The sequence below is a fragment of the Rattus rattus genome, chromosome 15, assembly GCF_011064425.1.
Source record: "Rattus rattus isolate New Zealand chromosome 15, Rrattus_CSIRO_v1, whole genome shotgun sequence".
Classification (NCBI taxonomy): Eukaryota; Metazoa; Chordata; class Mammalia; order Rodentia; family Muridae; genus Rattus; species Rattus rattus.
This window is the reverse complement of record NC_046168.1, coordinates 41355339-41364456: the sequence shown is the minus strand read 5'-3', so window position 1 is coordinate 41364456 and position 9118 is coordinate 41355339. Positions and strand designations below refer to the sequence as shown.

Genomic DNA, 9118 nt, shown 5'->3' with positions numbered 1-9118 from the left:
AGCATACTTAGCTATCGGGGAAATGCCAATCAAAATGACTTTGAGATGACCTGTCAGAATGGCAAAGCTCAAAAACAATTACTAGCCATAGCTCTTGCTGGCAAGGATGTGGAGCAAGCAGGACATTCTTTTACTGCTGGTTGGAGTTCGAATTTTAGAAATTAATATAATAATTTCTCAGAATATTAGGAATTTATCTCCCTCAAATCCCACTTCTGGAGATATACACAAATGATGTTCCATCTTACCACAAAGACACTTGCTCAACTATGTTCATAGAAGCTTTATTCATAATAACAAGAAACTGGAAACAACTGATATACCCTTTCACAGAAGAATGTATAAAAAATGTGATACAGCTATACAATGGAATATTACACAGCTTTTAAATACAGTGGCATCATGAAATTTGCAGGTAAATGGATGGAACTAGAAAAAAAGATCATCCTGAGAGAACCCAGACCCAGAAAGACAAACTTAGCACCTAACCCAATTGTCATGAGAGTGGCTTCATTTAGCAACTGATGGAAATAGATGCAGAGATGCCCAGCCAAACATTAGGCAGAGCTCAGGGAATCTCACTGAAGGAGGGGCAAAAGAGTTGTAGAAGCCAGAGGGATCAAGGATACCATAAGAGAATCCATCAAGTTAGCATACGTGGACTCTTAGAGACTGAGACTGAACCACCAGTCAGGGCGTTTGCATGAGTCTAACTTAAGCCCTCTGTATATATGTTAGAGTTGTATAGTTTGGTGGTTTTGTGCAATTCCTAAAAGAGAGAGCAGGGAATGTTTCTGATGTTTTTGCCTGCTCTCAGGACTCTTTTCTTCCTACTGGACTGCCTGTGTATGAGGGGAGTTGCCTAGTCTTATGACAGCTTGGTATGCCATGCGGTTTATATCCCTTGGAGGCCTGCTCTTTGCTGAAGAGAAAGGGAGGAGGAGTGGATGGGAAGAGAAAGGTAGAAAGAGGGAATGGGAGGAGAGGAGGGAGAGGAAACTGCGGTTAAGTTGTAATGTATAAGAGAATAAATTAATTAAAATAGATGTTTTAACATAAAGGAAAGATAAATAAAATATTCTTAAAAACCATCAATATATATGGTTCTTTTAATATCTCTGGTTTATTAAAAAAAAAAAACAACAACCACCTCTGGATTAAATATCATGAGCAGTTTTGATCAATACCAGCAGCAAAACTGACCAATTTGTCTTTTCTAAAGGCTGTTGTTAAAAATAAACACTCCTTATCTTCAAAACGTGTATAATTGATTTCCCCCTCAGTGTAATCATATTATGTAGGTAACTTAGCAAGGTAATTCTTAACCATGAACCATGTGAATCCCTTGATGTCTGTAAGAAATCTAAGTCATCCTTCTTTTAAATGTCATAATTCTGTACAGTAGCTGATTTTTATTCAAATTATACCTATCTCATCCCAATTTCTGTTGTTAATAATTAGGTTTAAAAAAACCACCATTATGTAAGAGATTGATATATAAGCTCTATGCAAGCATCTATTTTTATGACATTTTGGATCTTTTTCTCCTTAACTTGTTTTTCTGATATGCAACCCCAAAACACTGTTATTTAGATTGTATTACAAAATTTTTAATCTGAAAAATTTTGCCAACCACTTATTTTTTTTCTGTTATCATACACTGATCAGCTCTGCAATGTAAATGTTTCTGTGCAGAAATCTTATCTAGCTTGCTTGATGTGTAATACTTAAAATGATCAACAGTTAATGATTAAATGAAGGTTTGAGTAATAAACATGAATGTCTCCTGTCTTGGTTAGGGTTTCATTTCTGTGAATAGACCATGACCAAGGCAACTCTTAAAGAGTACAACATTTAATTGGGGCTGACTAACGGTCTCAGAGGTTCAGTCCATTATCATCATGGCAGGAAGCCTGGCAGCATCCAGGCAGACACGGTGTTGGAGGAGCTAACAGTTCTACATCTCCAACCGAAGGCAGCCAGGAAGGGGTTCTCTTCTGTACAGCATGGAACTTGAACACTACTTACACAGTCTAATAAGCTACACTCATTCCAACAAGTCCATACCTTCTAATAATGCCATTTCCCATGGGCCAATCATATTCCACTATTCCCTCTACAAACAATGATCCCTGCCAAATTTTAATTTCAAATCCTTTTTATTCATGAAATATCCCTCAATGTCCTTCTCCTCGGGAGTGATAGTCTCCTCTATCTACATCTCTACCATAGCCTATACTATGACACTCATTAATTTGGACTATGCTGACCTCCATCAAAATAGCATGATTAGTTACCTATACATCTATCTTCTCAATCAATTATAAACTCCTTGTGGGGTGAGGAGAGCCTATATTCAGTCTTATTTTTTCTATTCCCTTGAGTATGCACCTATGACTACGCCTTGCACTTGACAGGTATTTCTATCTAAACAAATAATTATAAGTAGCTAATTCTTTTAGTAGCAGACTTGGGATGAGGGTAGACAGGGATTTGTAACCAGAATAAAAACATGTGATATTATGTTTTTCACTCTTAGATGTATAATAATATCTTAAATTAGTCTCTATATACTGTTTTCTCTGCCTTTAATCGACAATAAACATTCAAAATGTTTAAGATTCTGGCCTAAACTTGAGAGATAGACTAGCTAGGTGTGGTGGTTTGAATCGGTATGTCCCATAGATGCATGTGTCTGAAAGCTTTGTAATAGGTAGGGACCCATTAGTAGGTGTGGCCCTGTTGGAGGAGGAGTGTAATACTTAAAGTAGTCAAGCAGTTATTGTTAGAGTAAGTGTGTCACTATGGAGATGGGCTTTGAGGTTTTAAGTGCTCAAGCTATCCCCAGTCTGAAACATATTCAGTCTCCTTCTGGCTACCTTTGGATCAAGATGTAGAACTCTTAGCTCCTCCTCTAGCAGCATGTCTGTGTATAAGCTGTCATACTTCCCACCATGATGATAATCGATTAAACCTCTGAAACTATAAACCAGCTCAATTAAATATTTGCCTTTATAAGTGTTGCCTTGGCCATGGTGTCTCTTTATAGTAATAAAACCCTAAGACACTAGGTATACATGCATCCATATATATCTTAGGGTCTTGGAAGTAAAATTTTTGGTGATTTATTTATTCAGTAAAAACATGGGTGTCTACTCTGTGCCAACTGCTGCTATTAATAATGAAGTCATAGGCCTTGGTATTCTCATGGGGCCTTATAATTTAGGAAAGAAGTAAAAGTAAAAACAGGCAAACCAAAAGACAAACATTTTAATTAAACTGAAGAAAACAGTGGTTTAAGGGTTCAGGGGTTCAGATATCTATTGTGTTGTTGTAATATAATAAATAGCCTTTTAAGAAGATTTATTTACTGATTATATGCACGTGTGAGTATGTATATACATGTGAGTGAGTGTAGGTGCCCATGAAGACCAGAAGTGTTTGGTGTCCCTGAAGATAAAGTTGCAGGAAGTAGTCAGCTTCCTGATGTGGGTACTAGGAACTGAATGTGGGTCCTCCTCAAGAGGTACATGATCTTAAGAGCTGATCCATCTCCCTAGCTATTAGAAAAGACTAGTTGTAAGAGACTCTACTTACTAAATCAAGTCTTGTTTCAATTAAAAATAAGCAAACGAAAAGACTCAACTTAATGTAAGCCTCTATAAAATGATAAATGTCTCAATTACTTTCAAAGTTATTTCAGATAATATAAGCAAAATAAATATATGCAAAATTTATTAACATGTAGCACACAAGAGAAAATATTGAATATTATATTTGTCAAATTAATAAAATGAAACTAAGTTTAGTGACTTCATTTCAACTTTTTAAAAAATGTCCTTAATTAAACAAATTTAAAAAGCAGTCAACTTAAAATGTAAAGCCTTTATCTTTATAATTTCATGAAATAAATTGTAATGCATTTTGCTTATAGGAAAATTACAGGAACTATCAATATTGGAAGTAGTTGACAATTTTTAGTGGGAACAGACTAAATAGTAGAATGATGCATGAAATTGAAGCAGCGACAAGTTTGTTAATATCGTGCCATTTCTAATATGGAAATGAGGCTTTCTCACTTAACCCCTTGCTTGTAGATTGGCTACTGATGATTCTTAACTCTTACATCATTATTCTGTTAAGGGTTCAAAAAATGGAGGGGGGGATGGAAGGGGAGGGGGAGGTAGAGGAGGAGCATTAAAATACCAAAATTTTAAAAAAGAGTTCAAAAATGCAAAATGTTATCAATCAATAATTTTGTAAATATGCTTTCTGCGTTCTTATCAACTAACCTTCCTTCTGTTGCTTTCTTTTTGACTCAATAACAATTCGTCACTGATGTTTTTTCTTTACAACTGTTGTTTTTTATTTTTAGGATAATAAATGTCAATAAGTTGTCAGTCATGTGGCATATTATTTGGGTCCCAGATGTTATAAAAGCATCAGAATGAATTGTTTTAAATGTAACACTAAAAAAAAAATAAAAACATAGTTCCAAAAATGTGATATTCAAAAAGAATAGTTCAAAAAGAATGTGATATTGATTAACTAATATAGATTAAGTCTGTGCTTGTTCTAAAATTAAAAGTATATTTTCTCAGAGTTTCTGTTGAAGATATGTTGCGTAAGATACTGATTACTTCTCAAATTTTCATTTCTGGAAATTGATTACATCTTTCCCTCTTTTGGTACTAAATACAGTCTTTGCAAGTTTTTTGCATTTCCTCTTTTGTTTCTGTTTAAGTGTTTGTATCAGTCAGGGTTCCTTAAAGGAAAAGAACTGAGAGTATGCATTTAAAAGGGACTAATTAGAGAGATTTACAAACTCTGTGGTTCTGCTCATTCAGCAATGGCTTGCTTTGGACAGAAAGGTCAATAATACAGTAGCTGTTCAGTCCAAGAGGATGGGTGTGTTAGCTGATCTTCAGTCTATGGTGGAATCCTGTAGAAGTAGGGTCTAATACCAGTGAAATAATGCTTAAATATTAGAATAGATGAACTTACTAGCAAGAGCCAGGCAAAAAGCATAAAACAAAGTTTTCTTCTTCAAAGTTCTTTTTATATGGGCTGCCCTGTAGCTGCTGCCCAGTTTTTGAATGGGTCTCCTCACTTCAAATGATCCAATCAAGAGAATTTTTTACAGGTGTTCCAAGCTGTTTGGGGTTTTGTTGTTTCCATATGGGATCAAGTTGACAGTCAAGATGAGCCTTCACAGTGCACTCAACTAAATATGTTATCCAAATAGAGCCATTGCCATTGTATCACCACTGTTAGAGCTATGGACTCTTTCCTAAAGGATTCTTGGTTTTCTCTTTATATTAACTATTGTTTGTGCTCTTGTGTTTTTTTTAATAAAAAATTGTATTTACTTAGAAGCATTCAGAATGTCAACAAAACAGCCACTACTTATTTTTGCAATTACAGAGTGGTATCCAATTAACAGAACAATTATCTTTGTATAAGCTGCATCAGAGGCACCTGAAGATGAAGAAAAAAAAACAAAAGAAAACCAAAAGAAAAAACAAAAAACAAAAAAAAACAAAAACCAAACTGCTGTCCCCATATATAACTAATTTGCGCTGTGCACCAACAAGAACCTGCTTTAAATTTCCATGCCAATTTACAAACCCAAGACTGTACCAGACATGGTTAATGGCTACTGAAACTACCACCAGGATAGGGTTATCTAAAGACACATCCAGTAGTGTGTTAGCTAACTATACAAAAAAGGTACTGTACAGTTTAAAAGCAAATCTTACTCAGCCTTACACTTCAATTTTTTTCTTTAAAAGCAGTGAGTTGTGTACAAGGGGGTTAAATGCTTTATAGACAAGAAAAAAAGACTGAGCTAGAACCAACTTATTCATCTTCTTCCTCTTCCTTATTTTCTTCATCCTCCTCATTGTCTTCCTCTATCTTCCTTTTCTTGATCTTTTCAATCTTGACCACCTCTACCCTTACCCCTGTCTCTGACTGTCATCAGACTTTCCTTTAAGCTCTCTAGGCAGCAATATCCTTCTCATACTTCTCCTTCAGGTTGGTGGCCTTCTTCTCATAGGGCTGCTTGTTGTCCATGGCAATGTTGTTCCACATCTCTCCTAGTTTCTTTACAACTTCACCAATGGATAAGCCAGGATGTTCACCTTTGATTTTGGGGCAGTACTCAGAACAGAACAAGAAGACCGAAAGAGGCCTCTTGTGTACATTGGGGTCCTTGAACTTCTTTTTAGTCTCCCCTTTGGGGGAGATGTAGGTTTTCATTTCTCTTTCATAATGAGCCTTGTCAGCCTTTGCCACATCTTCAAATTTCCCCTTTTCTTTTGCAGACATGGTCTTCCACCTCTCTGAGCACTTCTTGGAGAACTCTGAGAAGTTGACAGAAGAGTCCGGGTGCTTCTTCTTGTGCTCCTCCTGGTAGGTTTGTACAAAGAATGCATATGAGGGCATTTTGCCTCTTGGCTTCTAAGGATCTCCTTTGCCCATGTTTAGTTGATTTTTCTCCGAGAGGCAGAGTTGCCCAGTGTCCATCCAGATCTCTTACCCCAGTGCTGTCTCTACAGAGGTCAATGTACTGCAATGACTGTCGCTCTTGTGTTTCTAACACAAAGAATTTGAAGTTAAATTCTATTTTTTAACATTATGAAGAACATTTTCTTAAGTTTGACTTTCAGTTGTTTAGGAGAAATAATAGCAACTTGGTCCTGTATATGTTTATATATGAAGGCATATGTATAAATATATATATATATATATATGTATTTTTAAGCAAAGCTAAGTTAATGTTTCACATATATTTTGGATATATAAAAACTTTAAATTATTGCATTAATGAGAAAGGGGGAATCAATAAGCTCTTTGAAATTATAGTAGAAACTGAGACTGAATAAAACAGCTACAGGCAGGTAGGAATGCTCTGGGAGAAGTGCTGAAAGGACCGAGCTATGGGAAAAGACTTGAGCCTGGGGAGCTCCCCAAGCTAGAAAACCCCTAAGAAATTTTTTTCCTTTGGGTTTGGATTGAGTTAAGCACATAGTCATGTAGACCACCCCCCCACCACACACACACACACACACTCACAGCCCCTCCATCACACAGCTTCTTCCCCATCCCCTTCTTTTGTAAAAAGGAGAGACCCTAGTGGCTCCCAACCTATCCTGGCACCTCAAGTCACTGAGGGACTAGATACATTCCCTCCCACTGAGGCCAGACAAAACAGCCCAATTAGTGAGACACGATCCACAGGCAGGCAAGAGAATCAGAAATAGACCCCACGCCTGGCAACCCCCCTCCATTTATTGTTGAAAGACCAAGATGTACATGTACTACATATGTGGGGGGAGGGGGACTAGGCCTAGCTTATATATGCTCTTTGGTTGGTGATTAAGCTGCCAGGGGTCCAGGCAGTTGACTCTGTTGGTCTTCTCGTGGAGTCTCTATCCCCTCTGGGTCCTTCAATCCTTCTTCCAACTCTTCTGCAAGACTCCCAGAGGTCCATGTAATGAATTGTGTCTTTCTTAAACAATGTTTAATTCTTTGTGAGTTTAAAAATATACTTTGAACACAATTTACCCACACAACTCCTCTTATAACACCCTCTCCAGACTCCCACTTCTTACCACCCAACTTTGAGATTTCATTTTTTAATTGTACCTTTTACATGTATTTATTTAGGAAATAGAATTGAAAATGTTATCTTTGAAAGCTAAAGTAGGACTCTACATTTCTGAAAGATAATACTAGTAACAGGGCCAGGAGTGATGTGACCTGAGATAGTCCCATTGGTAGGTCTAGGAGTGGTCTTTCTCAGACACATCAGTACTGTTCTAATTTATGTTGTTGGTGGCCACTGTGAATACAGCTTTTAGACATTTACTTCTAAAATTTTACTTCTAACTAAATGTAAATTAAGTTTTCCAGCCACAGTTTAAAAACTGTGACAGCCAATTAAGAAAAAAAATTAGGGTGAGCTGGTTGGCTGAATTTTTGTATAATTAGGACAGGCAAGTCCTCCAGAGACAGGCATTGGAGAAAGTCAGCAATTCTAATGAAAGAAACTGGTTAATAGTTATACAGACATCTTTCAGAATCAGACGACATAAATTAAAACTTCCTACAAGAACATAAAGGGGGGAGGGCATCACTTATCATCAGAAAATGCAAAGCAAAGTGACCATGTATCATCATCATTTCACTCTAGTTAGAATGTTTTATGCTAATTAATACAGATCAGGCTATAAGGAAAGAAGAACCTTTATCCAATTGGTTTTTTCAGTTTTTATAGCAAGAATGGAAAACAGTACAGAGATTTTTGAAAAAAAGAAGACTAGAGGTACTGTACTGCTCAGCAAACCTAGGACTGGATTACAAAGAAGATTATGCCTGTATGCCTCTATGTATTACAACACTATTCTCAATGGCCAGGAAATGGAATTATCCTAATGATCCCCAAACTGATGAATAGATAAATAAAAATGCAGTATTCATGCATAAAGGGATACTCTTCAGTCATTCAAAGTGATGGCATCCTGCCATCTATGACAAGATTGATGGAACTGTAGGTCTCATGGGAAGTCAAAATAGTCAGTCATATGAAGACAGAAACAGCATGGGCTCTTGCATGTGGTATGTATTAAAGTTGATTTTCTACCCAGAGGTTAAGAACAAAAGAGCAGTGTACAGAGGCTGGGGATCATGAGGAAGAGAAAGAGAGAGATAGTCAAATGTTCATTAGTGAATACTAAATATTGTTAGATAAGAAAAATCAGCTCTGATGTTCTTATCTATTGTAGATTATATATTTTACAAGAGCTGGGAGGAAATATATGAATCATTTGCATATCAAATAAATGATAAATGCCTTAGAAGATAGAAATGTTTAATTTCATTCAAACATTAAAATTTATTGAAAATATAAGGTGTCCCTATAATATGTCCATTTCCCTGCCATTTATAAAAATATATCTAATGTACTATTTTAGTTGTTATACTCCCATAATTTATACTATTTTCTAATGACAAATAATTATATAAAATTATAGTCATTCCCAAAGAGCTGTGATTTGACCACTCTTCTTAGTATTTTAGGTCAGGGGAATGCAGGACTGGCTTTGGAAATTCT

General features: G+C 36.2%; 1 pseudogene; it reads right to left on the bottom strand.

The window, feature by feature from the left end:
• Positions 1-5969: 5969 nt before the first annotated feature.
• On the bottom strand, positions 5970-6483 carry LOC116884858 (annotated as a pseudogene).
• Positions 6484-9118: the final 2635 nt, after the last annotated feature.